This window comes from Wolffia australiana, chromosome 15 (genome assembly GCF_029677425.1).
Source record: "Wolffia australiana isolate 7733 chromosome 15, ASM2967742v1".
Lineage (NCBI taxonomy): Eukaryota > Viridiplantae > Streptophyta > Magnoliopsida > Alismatales > Araceae > Wolffia > Wolffia australiana.
Window position 1 is genome coordinate 4,865,570 of NC_135849.1, and position 20,547 is coordinate 4,886,116.

At 39.6% G+C, this 20,547-nt stretch overlaps 1 long non-coding RNA gene across 1 annotated transcript; it reads left to right on the plus strand.

Annotated features, from left to right (window-relative positions):
• Positions 1-7,702: 7,702 nt before the first annotated feature.
• On the plus strand, positions 7,703-13,554 carry LOC144712924 (uncharacterized). The gene is made up of 4 exons (XR_013583908.1): positions 7,703-8,724; positions 13,031-13,073; positions 13,184-13,331; positions 13,417-13,554. It is a non-coding gene; the product is annotated as an uncharacterized LOC144712924 (long non-coding RNA).
• Positions 13,555-20,547: the final 6,993 nt, after the last annotated feature.

Consider the following 20,547-nt stretch of genomic DNA (forward strand, 5'->3'; position numbering starts at 1 on the left):
AGAGTGGAGAGGGGGGGGGCTCTCAAATGAGGCTTGCATGGGTGCTTAAAATGAGACCTCCAAAGAAAAATATACCCACCAATGCCCTTATGACCTTGTGCATGTGACCCTCTAGGCCCATGTATCGTTCTAGTTAATAACTTTAATGGCTCAATAACATTTATTGACCAACCTTATTAATTAACTATATCAACACATAGATTAATTAAATAAGGATCGATTTAACCCAATCGACAAGTTAAGTTTCCAGCCTGTGGGGTGCCAAGCTACACCTCGTGCTTTAGAAGATACCGAGTAGTCTCGAACTCTCTCATGGAACCTTTATTGTCATTGGTTACCGTATATGTATAATCCAGCATCCGCGTGAGACCCGTGAATGACTTAGAGCATGGTTTATCGTCAAACTCTAATCCATGATTCGATTAGTACTGATGCGTAACGAGGATCATTGGAGAACTCCTTTTCCAATATCCTCACTACCCTGGCAAAGGATTTTCCTGCATCGTCTTCCTCGAGTCAATCTCCTCTTATACTGAGGGGCAGATGATCCCATCTTGACCACTCAATCATCTCCGCAAGCTTCTTACTACATCTAATCTATAACTTATTTGAATCCCATGATTAGAGGCTCGTAAGTCATAGTCAAAATGTAGTCGTCCACTCAGGAGATGTCCTTGGTGTCTCAAGTCAGTGGATCACTTATACAACCGTGACTTGAATCAACATGATTGACGTTTAGGTATAATACCATTCAAGGATTCATATGGATCAATTCAGTGAACTCTTTCTCCAAAGAGCACCCACTATATGTCCTTAGTTTCGCCACACTAATAGCCACAGGATCAGCTATACTTATCAAATAAGTAGGATCACCTAGTGCTATTCTATCTAGATAATTCAATGTCCATCTCGACTATCATTGAATAGGAATATTTAGAATACATGTTTAAAAACTAGTGATCACTGTATTATGATCTCATCATAATTCACTAAGTCATTGCACATATTCATGAACTTCATTATAAACATCACATCAAATAATAATAAACGTAAATATTTTATTCAATCGACTTAAATAAACATGGTAGTGTGATTGGTTTGACGGTCACATATATCCATCAGAAAAAGGGGTCTAAAACTTCTATGTGTAGTTTTTGCAGGAGTAAATCTCCAATTTTATTAAAGGTCTGGCATTTAAACTTGTTTTGGAAGAACATGGGTTTTTTTGGAATTTTCCTAGTGAGATAGGAATAGACGAGCATACATCCAAATATCTCTAGGATGGCTTCAAAATAAAGTTTTATAAATGTGGAGGGGTTTTTTGCAAATTTTTTGGAGAGAGAGATGGCCAAAAGGATCAAACACATTAGATTACCTTAGATTCAAACCTTAATAGCTGAAGATCCAACCATCGGATTGAGCTCAAATTTTGAGGGCTGCTTAGTCATTATATCCTTTTTCCATCAGTACAAATAGATCGATGAGAGGAGCCCCAAAAAAACAATATTAAGGAATACTTAGGGGCAAAAGTGAAATAGTCTCACCCCTATACTCTAGGTTTAAATCCCTAATATTCTCTCTCTTTTTCGTTCTTGGATGCTAACCAGAGTCTGTAGTCAAAGGGGAGTTTTCCTTGGATCAACTTTTGTCCTGTTACTTTATTTGATTTTTAGTTTCTATCTTTATTGATCTTGATTTGTGTTTTCCTAAATTCCCTAGACTAGGGCGAAATATACTAGCCCCTGTCTTGATTTAAGAAGGAAGTTGCTAATGATCCAATTATGTTATCTGATCAAAAATTACAATATAAATTATATGGATTAACTATTCCTTCCTTTTCAGTAAATCCCCACATTCTTCACCAATCATTATTGTTTAAAAACCATATACTTTGTAGCCCCCTTATCTCGTTACACTCCTGATTGTGTATCTTCTTTTGAGGATCAGATGAATAAAGTGAAGACCTATATTCTCTTAATATTCTCTCACCTCTCCTGCCTCCCTCTTCTCAATTTTTTCCGCTAATGATCTCAAAGGATCTATCCTTAATTTAAAATTAAAATTAGATGAGATCATCCCCATGCAACTTTGGAAATATGATCTGCAATGAAGATCATATACAATCAGGATTAAATCTACTAAAACTACATTCTAGATAGCTTGAATTAAATCCCTGAACTCTGCCTCCCTGTGGAAGACCCCTCCATTCATCATGTACATGTTAAGATAAAAGGTTCATTATAAATATTTATATAATTTTATTACAAACAAGTAATTAAATAAGTTAATTACAGTAAAATTCAGCTTATCAATACAAAGCAAAATAATAATAAGAATACTTGATGTAAGATAAAGAAGAGAAAGAAGGGAAGAATCAGAACAAAGGAGAAAGAGATGTATCATACCAAGAAGAGAAAGAGGAATACAACAACGACGAAGAAAAAAATGAAGAATGCAAATAATAAAAATAATATGATGAAGTATATTGATATGAAGGAGAATAAAATAAAGAATTAGAAGAGGATTAAGGAGAAAAAAAAGACAGAATACAATACCAAGAGTATGGAGAAGAATAATGATAAAATACCAACAAGATCAAGAAAAAGACGATGAAGACAATAAAAATATGATGAAGAAGAAGAAATGGAAAAATAAGAATAAGAATCAGAAAGAAAAAGGACAAGAAAAGTCTGAAGAACAAGTAGATGAATAAGACGAAAAGGGATAAAAGATACAAGCAAGAAGGATAACACAAATAAAATTACAAAAACAAATTCCAAAAAAAAAAAAGAAACAGCACATTATAACAGAATAATTTTATGTATAAATATAAAAAAAATAAGACAAAAATGCATATAAAGAAGGGAAAAAAGATCAAGAACAAGATTATACAAAAAAATAAATGGAAAATGAATATGGAGAAGAAGAAATATAATAAATTACAAAAGAAGAAAACTGGATAAATAAGAAAAAAAAGATGCCCATACAGAATAAGAAGAAGAATATGAAAAGACAGAGATGTGTTGGATTAATATCCTACGAATGGTCTAAGAGGGGGGGGTGAATTAGACCACTCCCTTTTTCTTTTCTTTTTTTTTATTTTTTATTATTATTTTCCTGATATCTCTACCTTTTACCTAATTATAAAGAGAGAAGAAGTGGACACCCAGAATTTTTATACAGGTTAGGGCTAATCCCTTAATCCTGTCAAGGGGTATCCAGCCGGAGTTTTAATATGTCCCTAACCAAGTTTATAGCCCCCCAAGCTAAAACAGCCGGGTAATAGGGATACACAGATACCTCCTATCTAGAAATTGAAAAACAAGAATGACCTTGAGCCCCCTCAGCCTTTTTTGACAGTATCCTTGCTTTCACTTCTACTGCCAATGGACCACTCAAGTCCTTCTCAGCTTCCAAAACTCCTTTACTCAAAATATTGTCTCTATTCTCACAAGTGTTGAAAGACCTTGTGAAAATATTGAAAAACTTGTATTCGATTTACCTGAAAGGTTAGCTCAAGAGCAAAAATATTCCAATGTAATTAATTTTTTTTATATATGAATATTTTTCAAGTCCTTATTATTAAAAAAAACTTAAAGAATAAGATTGATACTGTGATAATACTACTTTCTTAAGATATCAGGACTCTGAAAAGAAGAGATTTGAAAATCTGATCCCTTTTTCAGATTTGAAATTCAACAGTAAAAAAAAATAGAAATCCAATTCTCTTTTCCTTTCAAATAATGGTTTCAGCAGGTAATTCTAATTCGATCAGAGTGTTAAAATCAGCAAATGGAAAGACAGATTAATCTTGATCTCTTTCTATCTTAATCAACAATTTCAGAAGGTAATTCTAGGTTGTTCAGAGTTTAAATTCTGCAGATGTAAAGAGAAACTAATATTGATCTGTTTCTATCTTAATCAACGATTTCAACAGGTAATTCGAAATTGTTCAGAGTTTAAATTCTGCAGATGAAAAGAGAAACTAATATTGATTTCAGCAGGTAATTCTAAATTGTTCAGAGTTTAAATTCTGCAGATGAAAGGAGAAACTAATATTGATTTCAGCAGGAATGAAAATTTGTTCAAAATTTTTTTATTCTGCAAATGAGAAAGAAGATTAATCTCGATTTCAGTAGTAATGAAAATTCGTTCAGAATGCAAGCTTAATTGTTATTTTCCGAATTTCAAACATTCAATTTCGCCAAAGAAACTCAAAATGTCAATGAATTTAATGTTCTGTTCTTACCAGGAATGCTGAGGTCGTAGAATCTGTTACTCTTACTAATGATGCCAATGCCGTTTAGAACCTTCACCCAAGATCTTCAGGTTTGACAATTTTGATCAACGTCAAAGATCACAAGAATGATCTGAGTCGCCGCACAAGGTCTTCCACATTTCCCTGAAATCTGAGTTGTTTTTCCAGGAGCTCAAGATCGCCAAGGTTTTTCCCAGGAGCTGAAGATCACCAAACTTTTTCTCCCAGGAGCACAAGATCACCAAGCTTTTTCTGTTTTCCCGCTTCTTAAAAAATCCCGCTAATTTTCTCTATTTCATTCTTTTTTTTTTCACCACTCACGACCAACTACCTTTCTTATCATTATTATTATTATTATTTTAATTTTCTTTATTTCGTGCCTACTTCTTTCTTTTTCTAAAATATTCCTGCAACTCTAACCATAACAACATTTTTATTTTATCTATGATAAACTAGGCACACAAAATCGAAACTTATGCATTTTGAAAAACTAAACTATATTTTTATTTCTCTTTTACCCAAAACCTAAATCTTGATTATTCTCTATGTTTTGAAATTCATAAAAATTCATAATCAACAATTTTCAAGATGAAGATAAGTAATACAAATAGGATTAATAAAATAGGAAGGATAAGGAAAAGAAGAAGAATCAAAACAAGAAAAAAAAATTATCATAAGTAGAAGAAGGATGAAAATAAGAATAAAAAGTGAAAAAGAGGAGGCAGAATACAAAGAATATAAAGAAGTAGAAAAAAAATATAAAGAAGAAAGGTAAGAATACGGAAAAAGAAGAAAAACCTAAGAAGAGTGAAGGGAAAAAGAAGAACCTGAAGAATAATTCAAAGCATTGGAAGAACTAGTAAAATAACAAAATAAGAAAACCGAAAAGCAAAAAAAGAGACTATAAAGAAGAATAAAATGATGAATAAGGATGGGAAAAAGAACTATGGAATAAAGCAAAAGAAAGATGAACAAGAAAAAGGATGTGCAGAAGAAAAAGGATATGCAGAAAAATGTAAATAAGAACAATGTAAAGTCATACACAAAGATCACATAAGAGAACCAGAATAAGATGAAAAACAATCGAGAGTAAACATGCACAAGCAGGAGAAGAAGAAAGGTCCGATCAAGTAAACCAATAGGAGGAAGAAGAGGGAGAACAAGAAAAATACAAAAAAGATAAGAATATAAAGAAGAATATTAATTACAAAGAAAACATAAAAACAATTAGGAACAAAATGTAGGAGAAAAAGAGGCAAAAATGATACCAGAAAGAGCAAGAACAGATGAATATGCACAACAATAATAACATGAAGTAAATTCAGAAGAAGAAGCATGAAAAAGAATAGTGTGATTAAAATTGAAAATAAACAATTTGATGAAGAAGTAAAACCATAAGAAGAACGTGAAGAAAAGGAGAAGAAGAATATGAATGAAAAGAAAAAAGAATAACATAAAGAAAATGTAGAAGCCAATAAGAAGACCATGGAGCATGCAAAAAACAAGAAGAACAACAAGAAGAGTATGAAGCAAAAAACTGAACAAATGAGGAAGAATATGAACAAGAGGAAAAGGCATCTGCAGAGGGAGAACAAGAAATAATAAAACAAATAAACAACAACAATAAAAAGAATGCAAAGAATAGGAAATCAAGAAAACTAATATGATGAAAAAGAGAAAATGATAACAATTCAAAAGAAGAACACTAAGAAGAAAAAACAGACGAAGAGGCAAAAATTTGAAAAAAAACAAAGGTGCAGTTAAAGAACAAAAAGCATATGCAAAAAATGAAGGGAAGAAGAATATAAAGAAGAAACATCACTTGACTAGGAATATACAGAAGAAGATGTGGAATATCAAGGATACGAAAATGAAGAAGAAGAACACAAAGAATTACAAGATTATAAAGTAGATTCACACAGAGTAGAACGTAAAAGAGAAATGATAAAGAAGATAAAAACCAATGAGAAACTGAAGAGGAAGAACAAGAATTTAAAAAGAGTAAGAATATCAAAAAGAAGAAGGCAAGGAAAAATAAGAAGAAAAGATAGAAGAAGAACAAAAAGGCAAAAAAAAACAAAAGGAACAGAAAAAATAAGAAGAATATGAGCAGAAAGGAGAATAAAAAGAAGAAGAAGGAGGACAAGACAAAAATAATAACAATAAAAAGAATAAGAAGAAGATCAAGGAAAAACAAGATGAATGAGATGATGAAGGTGAATAGGTAGATGGCGAAGAAAAATAAGACAACAAAGTAGATGAAGAATAAAATATTTTTAAAAAGAATAGTTACTGAAAGGAGAAGAAGAATAAGAATAATGAAAAAATAGAGCACACAGAAGAATACGTACCAGAGAAAACAAAACGAAAAGAAGAAATAGAAGACCAAGAAAATCAAAATATGAAGAAGATGGAAAAAAATTAAAAGAAGAAAGACAATTGAGAGAACAAAAAAATTATGACAACAAATTGAAAGAAGAAACAATAAATAAAAGCAGTAACACAAAGAATATATAAAAGAAGAAAACAAAGAAACAGAACACAAAAAGAACAACATGGAAAATAAAATAATACAAAAAATCATAAAAACTAATTGATTATGAAAAGAAGGAGAAGAAAATCACGACTGCAAACAAGAACAATAAAAAAGGTAAAACTGACAGGAAGAGGAAATGGAAAAAATTACAAAAACAAGAACACACATATGAAAAGAAAAAAGGAGCATAGAAAGAAAGAGAAGAAGAATAAGAAGAATAACAAGAGAAACACTATCAAAACAAGAATATTAAGAAGAAGAAAAAGAATAAGATTCGGAACATGAATAGGTAAAATAATAATATCAAGAAAAAGCACATGAATCAGAAACGGTAAATGAAAACAATTGAGAAACACAATTAGAACATCACTAAGAAAAATAGGAATATGAAGAAGATATTGAATTAGGAACTATACACAGAACAAGAGTAGTAGTAGAAATATAAAAATAAATATAAAAAAGGAGAAAAACTGAATCAAAAAGGTTATGAAGTATTAAAAAGAAGTGGAATACTACAAAAATAATAACAACAAAAATGAGATGAAGATTACCTACAATGATGGCGCACGCCATCGAAGATCGTCGACGACGTTTTCCTCGCCGCCCGCCACCATCGTCGAAGATCGTGTGATAATTCTCAAATATCCTATCTTCATTTTTGTCGTTTGTTTCTCGTGTTTTGTGTTTTCTCACCTCGTCTTTACGTCGCGATTGCGACACGTTCCACACGTCCCTCGTCATCGTCACAGGGAGGGGTCCTTTGCCAAGTTGGATCCCCTCCCTTGTGGCCTTCTTCCCATGTTTTCCCTTCTTTTTATGTCTTAATTTCCCCTCCTATGTGTAATGGGGGCCCAGTTTATAAGGGCCTCCAAAGAACCCAATTCTGGTTTATTGACTCACCATGGGGAGGGGCGCCCTAGCCGCTTAGACCTGGAAGAAGCATTTGAGTTGTTTGTTTTGATTTCTGGTCTCCCTTCCTCATTCAGAGAAGAAAACAGAGGAAGGGGGAGAGGATCGACGGAGCATAAGAAAGGAAGAATTGGAGGTGAGAGGGGCAACGAGGAAAAGCATTTTGCCCCTTCCTGAGTCGCCAAAAACGTTCGCCACTCCCTTCCACGACTCCTCTCTTTGCCTTAGAGATGCCCGCCCGCCGTTGGATCGGAGTCGACGGCCGTCGCCAAAATTCGGCGCCGATGCACATTCGCGATGGATTCCGGCTGAATAAGTGACGATTCTGACTGCTAAGGTTCCTCAAATTCGTGATACCTCGCTAGGAATCGATTACGGTGAAGATCCCTTAATGTTGGGCGTCGATCTCGGCAAAATCAGGCGCCCGCGCGGCTCAATTCAGGCGTTGAAGGTTCTCGGGAAATCCCTCCATTCGGGTCCCTTATGCCCCAGATTGCTCTCTCCATGGTCAGTTAGATCGAGTGAAGAGATTTCTTCCTGCTCCAATTCAAAGGTCGACGGGAACAATTTGGCCGACACGGTCAACTCACCTGCTGCGGGACGGGCACCATTTCTCCTACCCCAAGCGACGACGATCGGCCGTAGGATCTGTACAACCCCGGCTGCTACGGGCGATTACGGACCCGCCTTCGTGGGACAAGCTGATCATCTCGAGTTACTCCCGAGGCCCGTCATGAATTGCTGAGCCGCAGCGGACACTTGGCTACCCTGTGCGGGGTGCAAACCTCTGGTGTTACGCTACCTAGGGCTGTCTCCCGGCTACGTGGTCCATGCCCAAAGTGCCGGCGACGACTGGTGCTCGGCGAGATCCTGCATGTCGACCTCTCCTCCGACCTTTATATAGAGCTCCAGCACCAACATTGCTCATTGAGCTGCCGTGATCTCTCTGGCTCCTCTTCATCAAACCGGCTCCGACTGCCGACCGTCAACGACTCCCTGCACCAGGAGCCACGCTGATGAGGTACGCCGTACTCTCCCGTTGCTCGTTTAATTATCGCTTGCAGTATAGTTTCGTCTCGACTCCATTGCTCTCGGGCTGGGTAGGTGAGCGAGGTCTTGAGAGAAAATTACAAAATATTTGAGTGTCTTACCGGTACGAACGAGTATGTCCGTTACATGCGAGCTCTACGAATTGATTCCGTTTGGTCATAGTCGCCTTCGTCGCTTTGACGAGGTTCGAGAGGGCACCTTCGCCTTCTCCGGTGACCCCGTCCAAGCTAGGAGCTCGGCGCCTCCCTCGAGTCAGAGCCTGCATGTACGACACGTAAGATACTCATCTCGCATCGTAGTTACATCGACCTGTTTAGGGTTTTGATCCGTCGGATGATGACACCGCCATAGTCCGATACCATCATCACTAATCGGTACTGAGCCATCATGCTCGGTGCCGACCGGACGACGTCCTAGACGACGTCCGACATCATACAAGTACAACAACAATAAGAAATGGAACAAGAAGAAAAGGGACAAAACAAGTAAAAACAATTGATCGAATACATGGGAAACTTGGAAAACATTAAAATAACTCAAAAAAGAAGGAAAATAAGAATATATAGCAGATATAAAAAACCAGATAAAAAAGGAACACTGAGTACACCACAAACAAGATGAATATCGGAGAGAAAGTATTTAGTTGCTTATTATGCCTGTACTCCACTAATTTATATGACCCCTTAGCTTTCTTGTCACTGACTTCTCGTAGAAGAAGACATCTAGAGACATTAGCACAAACCACTCTAGACGTGTATGAGCATCACGAGCATCAAGATGTTACCTAAAGATCTGATTCCAAGGAATACTTTGAGTGACCCACGGAAATGGGCCCGTCATTCAATAGAATAAGTAATTATGGGAAAGTTGAAGAAAGAATAGGAAAAATAAATAGTTGGCCAGAAATTACTATGAACGTAATCTGATAACATCAAATTAGTTTAATAAAAGTATGCTTTTATACTTCTTTTCTACTACATATTTTTAAATTTGCAATAGTATTATTCACCATTTAAGAATAAAATGAGTAATTATGATTTGTTTTCATAAGCTCTATTTTTATATATTTATTGATTTTTTAGACTAACCCCACTTGACTCCAACGAGTTAAATTCAACGGTTGGGAGAGTTAGGGAGCTTTTATTTAATCTCTTCTCCCCTCTCTTTGTATCTCATCTTAGATTTTTACTTCCAACTTGTTATGAGAGGCCTAGTGCATCACATTTCTTTGATCCATTCATTTTGTATACGAGTGTAGGAGAGATAGTTCAAGGCTGATCAAGATTCTAGGAGAAATAGCACACTTGGCCCTTGGCGGAAGTGACAACAAGATTTGTCTGATCTTGATGTAGGATGATGTCACTGAAGTCGTCCCAAGGGGTACTGAGGTGATGCTCGGTTACCGGGTAATAGCGGATGTCGTCGAAGACATCGTCCATCGAATATGAACCTAAGGAGATGCGACGATGTGATGCAAAGACTCCTTGGCAGAAGTACGTGCAGGCCCCAACTCGTGAGGTTCGCCGAGCTCTGGGCTACGAGACAAGTGACCGATGATGGTGACGGTGACCTCTTGACCTTCGTCGGAGTGACGATGGTGTCTACGGTGCCGCACGGACTGAGTCTGTGGGTGCTCTCACGTAATAGCTCAGCCCGTAACTAGGGAAGACACTTGGTAGTTTCTCTCGTGTCTGTTATACTCTCACATACCTAGCAAGAGCGCATTGGAGTGAAATTGAAAGATATACGACAAAAAATAAATTAACGAGCGAGGGGAGCAAGGTACCTCTGTGGTGACGTTGCTCCGGAGTCGTGGTACTTTGTCAATGCTGGAGCTGGTGGGTGGAGTCGGTGGAGCTGTGCCGGAGATGGGCACAGCGTCGCTCGACTGGCGGCGTGACGCGACTCAGGAGCCATGACACTGGAGTAGAGGAGATGAGGTAGGGTGCAGGTGCGGCGATGGTGGCGGCTCGACAGCGACGCAGGCAGGCTACGAAGAGGCATCGCGGGCGGTGCCGTGAATCGCAGCGATGAAACTAGTGGTGGTGACAGCTTTGTGCATAGCGGCGCGAGAGGTAGTGCGGGCTGCAAAGCGATGACGCAGGCAGTGGTGACGGCTTCACAAGTGGCGATGCCGGTGGCGGTGCAGTCTATAGAGCGGTGGAGCGGGCGGCGGTGTAAGCATCGTGAGTGATGGCACAGGCGGCATGACGGCACAGGCGGTGCACCGGCGTCACAAGTAGTGGCGTGGGCGACAACCTTACGATGGAGGCACGGTGGCGGCGAAGGCGGCGCAGGCAGTGCACGAGGTGCAATGGTGACGGCCCGGCGGCGAGGCAGTGCGGCGGCGACGCGAGCAGCAACACAAAGGCAGAATGGTGGCAGCGTCCAGGAGGCGCGAACGACAGTGTGGCGACGACACGATGGATGTGTCCGATGGTGGCGGCTGCACCACTTGCGGTGCGCGACGGTGCAGCAGGCGTCAGCGGTAGTGGCATGGCGGGCATCTATAGCGGCGGCGGAGTAGCGGGCGCACGGCAGTTTGCAGCTAGCATGCGCGGCGGTTCGGCAATGGACGACAGCACACAAAGACCGATCAGGGGCGGTGCACGGTGGGTCGCATGGCGGTGCGCTGCGAGCACACGGTGGCCATTCACGGGCGGTGTGTAGTGGGCGCACAGTGGCTCGGGGTGGGCGCGTGCTGTGGCTCAGCAGCACATGACGATGCACAGAGGCCGGCCACAAGCAGTGCTTGGCGGGCACACGGTGGCTCACTGCAAGTGCACGGCGGCGCGCTGCGAGTGCAGGACGACCAGTCATGGGTAGTGCGCAGCAGGCTCACGGTGGCACGCGGCAAGCTTGTGCAGCTGTCGGTCACGGGCAGAGTGCGTCGGATGTGCTGCAGCTCATTGACGGACGACGGCGGGCGATCTGGTAGTGCAGGGTGTCAACGTCTGAGCACACGGGGCGCACGGCGTTAGCAATTGGCGGTAGTTCGGCGATAGTGAACACCCCTTCTCTCTCATGAACGTGGAGTGTGGGCCCCTCTTTTCATATAAAACTTTGACTTTTGACCAAGTTGAAAGGGCGTCCACTCCTTCCCTTATCTAGGGATGTTAATGGCCCTTGAAAGAGGTCCAACAAGGGGGGCCCATTAGACATAGGGACCCCCTTAAAAACCCAAAATCACAAGGAAAAAAAAACACAGACAAAAATAGGAAAAGGGGGTTGAAAGGAAGGGCCTTGTGGGTGGATATGGGCTGAAACATGTTGAAACTTACGAGCATGGGTGTGTGTACGCCTTTCCCTTGGGGTGCCGGTCAGGATGGGCTCAAACTGGTCACTATTGATGACAACGGTGTAGGCTACGACGTCATCTTTGATGGAGTGGGACAGCTCGCTCCATCAGATCTCCTGAATATTTCACCATTCCCTCTAGTCAACTCAAGAGATAGCCAAGATTCAAGTTTTATAATGCATCAAATGACACTAAAAAATTCCACATGTAGAAAAGGTTACAATATTTTTCTTTTGCAACTCGATTATGCTGCAATTTCACTATGAGAAGTGTATCCTAAGGTTCTATTTGTCACTAAAGTTTATTTCTTGCCCTAAAATAAATGCCAGATTTTTAAAAATTAAAATATATTAATTAAAATTATGAGAAACAACTTAAATATTAATTTTATTTATTTAAAATAGTTTTCACTAGTTTTCCATCATGTAGTTGATTTGCCGTTTAGACGATACTTAAAAATTCAACAAAAATATAAATCACCAAAAATTATTTTTAAATATATTCAAATTTTAATTTACTCTATAATTACCTGCTCCTTGTAAATTTGACCCTTATCCTATTCCAAGTAGGAAAAAAATTAGAAATGTTGTTGCAAATCAGAGCCTTAAAATGACTTTTTTAAAACAATATCTGAATTATCAATTGGCGCCGTTGACAGAGAGCATGTGACATTAAAGCAGAAATTTTTTTTATATTATTATTCATTCTTACATTTGTTTTATTTACAATGCATGAAAGTAGGATTTTATAGGTATATTTATTTATTGGATCCTTTTCTGTCAAATCTTTTTTATTATATAAATATTGATTATGGATATCATAATCTATGTTTTATTTTTGATGATCCAAAATATGATGCTTATTTTTTTCATGACAACCCATATTATGAAAGAAAAAAAACTTTTTCTAGGAAAAATTATCACGGCCAAACCTATTCTATTCATCACATGCAAAAGGCTTTTTGTGTGATTTGTTGTAGATGTGGGCATGGTAATGGAGCATGTGAGAATATGGAGCCAAATGTAATGCAGTCAGCAGATTACATTTCGTCAAACCTCAATCTCAATCAAACTTTCAGAATGTGCCTTTAAGTAGTCAGAATTCCGAGAATAACATAATGCAGATGATGCAGATGATGAAGATGATGAAGATGATGATAGAGAAGGATGCAAGGATACTAGAGAGGGGGTAGAAAATATTGGACGTGTTACTGGAGGAATGTTACCTTGTTGATCTGGCTAGTACTCATTTGCTTGTCTTAACGATTACACCATGGGCGTGTTAGTACGAACAAACTCAAACTATGAAACTGCAAATGTCTCATTAAGTCAGTAATAATTTTTTGATGGTACCTTATTGATGCAGGACCACGTCAGAGACGAAGTTCCGCCGTCACCGAGGGTTCGTACTTGGTGTCGAAGGTGTGTCGGTGCCCGACGAACGCTCGGGGTGCGTCGAGCACGAGAGTCCTGTAGTGACAACCTACGATGAAATGTTCCGGAAGGGGGTGTAGTGTGTACAGCTGCCGACAAGTAGTAGGGTGCCGACGCCCGGTACCTGACGGAGTCGCCCGGAGACGGATAGGTCAGCCTCCGGACCCTCGTCCGGATGGACAAGGTTGCTACGACGCCGAACGGGATTTCTCCTGCTGAAGGTTACTCGCACGTGACGAGCAAGTCGACTCGTACCCAAACCGGGCAAGACGCACAGATATACGTATTCCTCACTCGTCCTGTCCCGCTCACCTATGTCTAACCCGAGCGCGGTGGAGGCAATTGAAAGGGCACTGTAAGAAATAAAAGACGAGACGTAGAGGGAGTGGCGTACCAGATAGTGGGTCGTAGGAGTTCCGCGTGCTCTCAGTCCGTCTGGTGGGGACTAGTCGATGGCGATCGGTGGTAGCAGGCGTATCCCAGACGGGACAGGAGCTACCACGGGGCGGCGCACTCGAAGGGGTGGCGCGATGTATTGTTGTTGAATGCAGCGCAGCGCGACGTGCGGCCCGGCGCGTGCACTGGGCGCAGCGCGGGCGCCGGCGCAGCGGTTGCGCAAAGCACAGCGCGGGCGCTGGGCATAGCGCGGCAGGTCGTGAGCGGCACGGCGCTGGTGCACCTAGCAGCGTCCCACGGGTCGCAGCAGGTGCGAGCGGCGCGGGAGGGGAGCGGCTCAACGCTGCTCCTGCTGGGCGCGTCGGTGAGATCAGGCCACCCAGCGGCGTCGCGATTTGGGCCGTCAAGTGTTCGAGGCCGAGGTGCAGCCGGCGCTACCGAACTGGCCGGTATCACTTCGCGAGTCCAGGAGAACCGGCGTCCAGGAGCTTGGCACGTCGGTCGTTCGTTACTCGAAACTCACGGCTTCCCGAGCATAGAGCGGCAGACGGGCGAGTTCTGACGGGGCCTGGCGGAGCCGTGAGGCCAGAGGGGCGTTCCCACCATAGGCGAACAGCGCTCACTCGGGGAGGGGGTTCCGGTGCGTGACTGCGAGAGCCGGCAAACCGCACCGTGGTGCAACAGCGGCGACGTCAGCCGCAGGTACTCGACCGCGGGGCCGAGGGCTGGGTCTTGACGGTGTTACAGCGGCGGCAGGGCGTGCCCAGTCGCGTCGTTAGAGTCACTCCCGGGCAGCTGAGGTGCAGGGAAGCGCTCTCGCGCGGCCGTGCAGAATGGCGAGGAGGCAACGACGGCACTCGAGAGCAGCGGCGGCCGGGAAAACGACGAACGACAAAGACTGAAAGCAACGACGCGTGAAAGAAAAGGCGTAAAATATAACGATACGATGTCCATTACCCGGAATACTTGAATCCGGGCATGCGTACCGACGCCTTGGCTTGCCGGGCGGGTTGAACGCGGACGGCCGGCGCTGTCGAGGGCGGGGGTGACGTCTCCGAAGACGTATCCGGTGCTGGAGCAGGTGCTGTCGGAGACGACGGTAACGACTCCGACGGCGTGTCCGGGGCTGCGCCATCACTTATTAGATTGATATCTGTGGTAATTCTAGAGCTAGTACATGCACTAAAGCCCTACTTTTGTCAGGGCCACCATTGTTAAATAAAAGGTCAACAGGGGATTGGCCCATAGATTCAATGATTCATGACAGCTTGATGGATTGCATGCCCTGCTTGCTGGCAACACAACATTCATTTTTTCCCTACTAATTATGGTTGGTAGGACAGGAGCCTACCACGGTGGTAATAGTTGATGGAAAATTAGGGTTTGATTCCAGAGAGGGAGCCAGAGAAATGGCTATCACATCCAAAAAAGGAAGCCTGCATGCAAATTATCCAACCCTTACAGGGAGAGGTGAATATAATAAATAAAAAAGTGGGTTATTTGAGTCTTATAATTGGAATGGGTACAATCCAAATCCATTAATGAGGATCCACTTGAGGGCATGTCCGCTGCCAGCTCTCACTGAAGTTCAAGATCTGGTAGTATTATTCATAAAATAAGGAGTGCAAGATGAATATGAAAAAATAAAATAAGCTCAAAAAGAAGGAGAAGAATATGAAAAAAATAATATGAATGAGAATCAAAGAATAAAAAAAATTAAGAAGAATAATGCAAATAACAAAAACAAGAATAACAATACAATGAATGATAAAAATATTAAGAATAATTCAATGATCCAAGAAGATGGGAAACAAAACAAAGAATATCCAGAATATGAAGAGATGACGAATACAAAAAAAGAGAAGAAATATAATAGGAATTCAAAGAAGAACAAAAATATTAAAACTAACTAAACAAAAAACAAGGATACTGTGCATAAAAAAAATAGTATAAGAACAGCAAGAAAAATGAAGCAACTGAATAAAGAAAAAATACAAGACAGATTGCGAGAAAAATAATCATCCAATGGAAATAAGAATGATAATAATAATAAACTAAAAATAACAACAAGAAGAAAACAATCAAAACCAGACTATAAAAGAAACACATTACAAAGATGAAAGAGGAACAATAAAAAGAATATAAATATGACGAAGAAAACAAATAAAGATGAACTGGATTTATCGGTTCTCAACCACCATCTACTTTATCCTTATTTTCTATACTACATCTATATCCCTTTAGTTTTACATATATTTACTTTTATCACCGTCTTTTCATCTCACCATTGTATTTTTAAATTTCTCTTTTTAAGTAAAATATTCATTCTAATCCCTTAATCACCAAATAAAGGTCAACAATTTCTAATCACCATACCATAAAAGAGACAAAAACTTTCTCACCACAATCAACTAATATAATTTTCATTATTAACTCAATTCTCAATGACAAGTTAAACATAATTTGGGTCCATCACCCATCCAGATTTTAAATTCATATATATTTATGAAACTTTTTTGGAAATTAGAATTCTCACAATTTGTGAAACAATTCAGTATTGGAATACATGCCCTGAATTTATTTTAAATAACATAAACATATGTTTTGAGAATTCAAGTGAATTTTTGAAAATGATTGTATCACAAGATGAAGACCAACATATTATGAATTTTTTTTCGGAATATTTCTGAAAAGGATTTCACAACACCATGGAAACTGATGAGAGAGTTCTAACTGGAAAAGATATATAAATATGTATGGTTATAGATTTCTATAAATCACTATACAGAAATTAAAATTCCTATTTTATATGGACCATGGGTATTTATACTATTGATTAATAAATACCCTAATGGGCCAATCAATCAACTGAGCCTCTACTTAAATAAGTATGCAGAAACAGTAATATTTTGTGCATTTTATCCCATGTTAAAAACAGTAATTCATCAGTACTATGTTTACAGATAGTTCAATCGTTCTTTACCATTCACTTGCACAAAGAAAAATAAACAACACAATATATAAATGAAGAATAGCTAATTATCTCTTCAATGATTTTTTTGACAGAATCACATGAAATCAATTAATTTTATGTTTTCGCATACTTGGGTCATTCTTTACCACTCACTTGCACAAAAAATATATAAATGTAGAATATGTGATTATCTATTGAATGAATTTTTATCAAGGATATAATTAAATATTATGTAACAAGTTCAAGAAATTTATTTATCTATGTCTTGCACTGTTCTCTATCTGAAACATGAAACATGAAACATGAAATAGAAACATACTCATAATATTTTGTGATTAAACAAAGATACCAAGTTGTACTTCATCAAATAAATTATCTTCTAGTCATCAATTCATATATCAACTATTAACAGTATGCCATTTTAATTTCCCAATTCTACAATAAATTTATTAACTTTGTTCAATATCATTATTAAGCCAGAAGAATTACCTATGATCTAACAATTTCAATTGTGAAAAAGGATCAGGTGACGGCTTACTATTCCAGTATACATTTATTCATGCATAGATCTTCCAATAATAGTAATGATTTTTGTACTTTTGGCATTTCGGATGCTTGTGGAAGCAACTAAATGGTATTATTGATATAGCTTGGTACAGACTGAATTAGAAAGGAGTTATATTCACACGATGTAATTATTAATGGAATGCCATGATCAACTTACATTCCAAAAAAAAATACCTGAGAGTGTGATCACTGATGGAGGCAAATTGCGCTGTTAATTTTAATGGTTGTTGTAATTTTAATTTGCCTACAATCAAATAAAATTTTAATATGTAGAAACTTACTCAAAGATATATAAGTGAGAGTAAGGTCGTCTCCACAATGACTAAACTTTAGGTATGTATTCAATAAAGGAGTTATTAGTTAATAAAATGTAGTAATAATACTAAAGATAATGGTAATAAGAAGAGATAACTAATTAATAAGCAGAGGAGATATTAGTTTAATAAGAGTAAAGAGTAAGAATCAGTAGCTATGTATATTCAGATAGAAGAGAAGGGGTAGAGTAGTATTTTTATACGATTTTATATGATATATATGTATATATATTCTTATAGTGAAAGGTTAAGTGTAGAATGGGTTATTTGGTCGAAATAGGAGTTAAGATAGTAATCATATAGTTTATATAGTGTTTATATGTTTCTAGATATTTTTTATATAGTTTTTGCATGGGTCGATTTAGTCGAACACCCAAGAGGTGTTCAACCAAATGGCCGTTAGGGGGTCAAAGAAGAGATATATATATAATATTTACTTAATAGTAAGTTTTTTTATATATGGTATATATATATTATAAGAGGAAATCAAATATTAGAGGATGACTCTGTCGAACGCCCGTCAGATGTTCGATAGAATGCCAAAAGCAAGACGGAAGAGAGGGGAATTTATTTTTTATATTTTTGGAAAGTTAAGTAGGGTAGAACTTAGGTAAATCAAGGAATATTCATTGAACACACTAGTTGTTTGATGAATTGCCAGAAAGAAATCGCGGTAACAATCTTTAGATGAAAGTGGATCAGATCAAGGATAAAACGAACTCGATTCAAAAGTAAACTATAACAATCTTGAAGTTCAACAAAGATAAGCTTAGAGTACCTGATTCTGCCCTGAATATAAGTAAGGGGGTGGCGGCGCCGATCGCTGTCGTCTAGCATCGGTACGCGGTGTGCCCCTTCCTTCTCTCCCTTGCTGGCGCAGAATCGAGCTCTCCTAGCTCTTTCATGAAGCCTCCCGGAGCTTCTCGAATGGTCACGAGGTTGTCACGACCCTCCTGCCGTTCTGGCCACTGCCGGACGGGTCATCTGCCGTCTCCAAGAACTTCGGTCGAAAGATTGGTCGGAAGATAATGGAATTCGGGGCATTCGGCCCCTTTTAACGGCTTGGGAGGGACCCCAGAGGCCGTCCGTTGGAGGGGAACTGCCCTGGTGGCCCTCCCCGGCCGTCAAATCACAGCTGGTCCCCCCTCGCCGGCCGAGAACAGCCTCAGGCCGACAAAGTTGACAGCCAGGGGTGAGAGAGGATGTAAATGCCCCTGGCCGTTAGATCGTTCTTATAAAATGCTAACCGCTGCGATTAAATTGCAGCCATGGACCCTATGATCCGGTGTACCCAGAGCCACGTCAGCATGCGTCGTCACTGCCCCGTCAGTAGTACACATTCCCTTCGCCTCTTTTGATTCGTCCATCGATGGGTCCCACGGCCTCGTCAGCCTAAAAGAAAAGAAATAAAATAGTTAAATTTGGTGAGATAGATCTCCACCATCTGATCTTCTTAAAGAAGATCAGACGGTTGAGATCATATTTGCCTCTTTAAATAAGCCCGAAATGGCATGGGCTTCGGGCCGTATCGGCTCGAAGCCTGGTCTTTTTTTTTCTTCTTATTTCCTTGAGATCGCGGCCCGCTGGGCCACGATCATATTCTCACTCTGTGGTCTGGCCCGATGCGAATAAAATAAACATGGGCTTTACATCCCATATTGGAAACTTTTAAAAAACGACGCTATATATAAATTTTGCGGTTTGTATGAATTGAATCAAAACAAAATTTATTAATCTCGCGTGCAATCCCTGTGCGACTGTGTTGGGTTTAATTAGGTCCTGCGCCTCAGACTCCTTGTGTACGGGCTTTGCTGGAGGCTGCTGGGCCAGCTTTGAGTGCTTTGCACACGCTGGCCTAACTGCTTCTTTCTTGAGGCCTGACGCTTGGTCTACTCCTCAACCAGCCCAATAAGAACCCCTTTTTTATATATTTATTCATCTCTTTCTTTTTCGTTAAATTTTATCTATTTGTTTCTTCAAATTCAATACAGGCTTCACCCCTGTACTTTCATAAACAACATACTAAATAGCACATTAGAGAATTAAACAAGTCTTAAATGTATATTAATAACTAAGAAATATTTAAATTGTATAACATGCATAAAAATGACGTTAAATGCATTTTTTAATCATTTTCTCTATTTAGTGCTTGAAGTGCAATATTTCATAAAATTAGGCAAAATACACATGAAACGACCCCAAAATGCCCTTAAAATATGTATAATTACATCACATATTTTGGGTCTATCAATCACCCTTTGGTCACCCTAAGGTATTACGATGGTGAAAGCCAAGAAAGCATAAAATAAAATTATATTGTACATCCCATCAAGGAGAAGATATAAGACAGTATCTCTATATCAAAATGCATGAATGATCTTGTTTAGTATACTTAAAAGAATCACCAGCATCTTTTTGAGGCTTGTGTAATATGTACATGAATGAACAAAATTGACAGAGACACTACTGATATAGTGTCCATGGTCACCAGAGATGGTAGGCTTGCTTCATGGGCACCGGCCACCATTTCTCACCGAGCCACCAGTGCAACCAGAGGCTCCAGTCGTTCCACCACCATATTTAGGCAGACGCTGAAACAAACTGGAGATGATGTTGCTACTGCCACTACTGCTGCTGCTGTTGCTGCCTGCCGATGACTTGATCCAGTCATTTAGAGGCCTCCCTGCCACCGTCGGTGTGGCAGCACTCATCAACATCACTGCCACCAACAGGCAGATGATGCTTAAGGCCTGTGTAAACTTCTCTCTATCACAACTCCCCATTTGAGAAGTTTATAGAGAGGGATAGCGAA